Source organism: Neomonachus schauinslandi, chromosome 7 (genome assembly GCF_002201575.2).
Source record: "Neomonachus schauinslandi chromosome 7, ASM220157v2, whole genome shotgun sequence".
Taxonomy (NCBI): Eukaryota; Metazoa; Chordata; class Mammalia; order Carnivora; family Phocidae; genus Neomonachus; species Neomonachus schauinslandi.
The window spans coordinates 144,189,456-144,192,398 of NC_058409.1; the positions used below are offsets into that span (position 1 = coordinate 144,189,456).

The 2,943-nt window shown below is 47.0% G+C and overlaps 1 pseudogene; it reads left to right on the forward strand.

The window, feature by feature from the left end:
• Positions 1 to 1,319: 1,319 nt before the first annotated feature.
• LOC110591598 lies at positions 1,320 to 2,390 on the forward strand (annotated as a pseudogene).
• Positions 2,391 to 2,943: the final 553 nt, after the last annotated feature.

Consider the following 2,943-nt stretch of genomic DNA (forward strand, 5'->3'; position numbering starts at 1 on the left):
AGTCTCTCTCATTCCTCATCATTGTAAACATCCAACAGCACTTGATGCTCATTGCTAAACACTTGCCTGTCTGGATAATGAGTGAAAGATAAACTTAGAAAGACGGAGGATCCAGGATTTGCTTACAAAATTTGTCTCAGATGATCCTTAAGGGCTTGATCTCATCTCAATTATTACCTAAAAAGGAAAAGGAAAAGACAATTATTTTAAAAATGTAAACAAAAGTTATATTTTATTGGAATTAAACATGTTCAAAGAACAGAAAAAAATTAGTAACTTCTCACTTAGCTTCTAAAATAGAAGTTATTTTGATGTTCACATATATACTTTACTACTCCATTATTGATTAGAAATTGATTTAAGTTAAGATACGGGAGAAAGAGTGGGCAAAAGGGACCTGTGGTGTCAATGGATCCATTAGCTTTTTTTATTTAAGTATTTTTATTTATTTATTTGAGGGAGAGAGAAAGCGGGAAGAGGAGCAGTGGGAGAGGGACATGCAGACTCCGAGCTAACCTCGGAGCCCGACGTGGGGCTTGATCTCACGACTCTGAGATCATGAAGACCTCAGCTGAAATCAAGAGTCTGATGCTCAACCGACTAAGCCACCCGGGTGCCCCTGGGTTAATTAGGTTCTTAAGAATGTATTTTAAAGGATTTTGGTTACTATGACTACAAAACAAATGAACACTTACTGGCATACAGCTATCATCTTTTATGCTCACAGACTCTGTGGATCAGGAATTTGGACGGGACGGAGAGGCTAGGGTCATCTCTGCTAAATTTGCATTAATTATGGCGCCCTTGAATCCTGAGGCTGGAAGGAGCTGTGGAGGGTTGATGCTCAGACAATCAGTTGGGTACTGCTGAACCTGGGGCATCTATTCCATGTGTCCTCCTCATGAGGCCTCTCAGGCATGGCGGCTTCAAGGCAGGCAGAGTGCTTCCCTGTAGGCTTAGGCACATATCTGAAGAGGGAGAGAGTACCAGGCAAAAGCAGTGCCATTTTTTCTACCTAGCCTCAGAAAAAATGCAGTTTTATTTTTTGCTTCATTTTTTTCATTACCAGTGTCCACAATCAAGGGAAGAGAAATTAGATTCTGCCATTTGTGGGAGGAGCTTCAGAAACTCTACAGCCATGTGTAAAGCTATCACAATAAAAGAGCCACTGACATTGACAGCAGCCTTCCCAGGAGGAAGAACAGCAAGCAGGGTGACCAGCAATGAAACACCAGATGTTACAGGTTCAAACCACTGTTGCTCAGGAAGACCAAACTGGATATTAAGGATATGCTCCATAAGAATCTCGTGATGGGGCTCTCGGCTCTTCCCCGTTCGACAGACAGCCGCATCTTCTGGTGTAGTGCCAGCCACGTTCCCGAGACACAATGGTGAAGGTCGGAGTAAACAGATTTGGCTGTATTGGGCACCTGGTCACCAGGGCTGCTTTTAACTCTGGCAAAGTGGATATTGTCGCCATCAATGACCATTTCATTGACCTCAACTATATGGTCTACATATTCCAGTATGATTCCACCCCTGGCAAATTCCACGGCACAGTCAAGGCTGAGAACGGGAAACTTGTCATCAATGGAAAGTCCATCTCCATCTTCCAGGAGCGAGATCCCACCAACATCAAATGGGGTGATGCTGGTGCTGAGTATGTTGTGGAGTCCACTGGGGTCTTCATCACCATGGAGAAGGCTGGGGCTCACTTGAAGGGTGGGGCCAAGAGGGTTGTCATCTCTGCTCCTTCTGCCAATGCTCCCATGTTTGTGATGGGTGTGAACCATGAGAAGTATGACAACTCCCTCAAGATTGTCAGCAATGCCTCCTGCACCACCAACTGCTTGGCTCCTCTGGCCAAGGTCATACATGACAACTTTGGCATCGTGGAGGGACTCATGACCACCGTCCATGCCATCACAGCCACCCAGAAGACTGTGGACGGCCCCTCCGGGAAGCTGTGGCACGATGGCTGAGGGAGTGCCCAGAACATCATCCCTGCTTCCACTGGCGCTGCCAAGGCTGTGGGCAAGGTCATCCTTGAGTTGAACGGGAAGCTTACTGGCATGGCCTTCTGTGTCCCCACCCCCAACGTGTCCATCGTGGATCTGACCTGCAGCCTGGAGAAGGCTGCTAAATACGACGACATCAAGAAGATGGTGAAGCAGGCATCAGAGGGCCCCCTCAAGGGCATCTTGGAGTACACTGAAGACCAGGTTGTCTCCTGCAACTTTAACAGGGACACCCACTCCTCCACCTTCGATGCCGGGGCTGGCATTGCTCTCAATGACCACTTTGTCAAGCTCATTTCCTGGTATGAAAATGAATTTGGCTACAGCAACCAGGTGGTGGACCTTATGGTCCACATGGCCTCCAAGGAGTAAGAGCCCCCTGGACCACCAGCCCCAGCGAGAACAAGAGGAAGAGAGAGGCCCTCAGCTACTGGGGAGTCCCTGCCCCAATTTATCCCCGAAAACACTGAGAATCTCCTGACCTCCACCATTTCCATCCCAGACCCCCTGAAGAAGGGGAGGAGCTTGGGGAGCCCTACCTTGTCATGTACCACCAATAAAGTACACTGTACCCAGCCAAAAAAAAAAAAATCTCGTGATGGGGGGCACCTGGGTGGCTCAGTTGGTTAAGCGACTGCTTGGGTTCAGGTCATGATCCTGGAGTTCCAGGATTGAGTCCCGCATCAGGCTCCCTGCTCAGTGACCGCCCCCCATGCTCTCTCTCTCTCTCATTCTCTCTCTCTCAAATAGATAAATAAAATCTTAAAAAAAAAAAAAATCTCGTGATAGGGATGGTAATAGGAGTGGGGCAGTGACCTAGCATTTCCAGGTCTCCTCTCTTTCTGTAGTTCGATACTGACACATCAGTTCTGGATAGAATTTTTTTAGATACAATTAATGGTTGCCATAAAAAATTTCATAATTT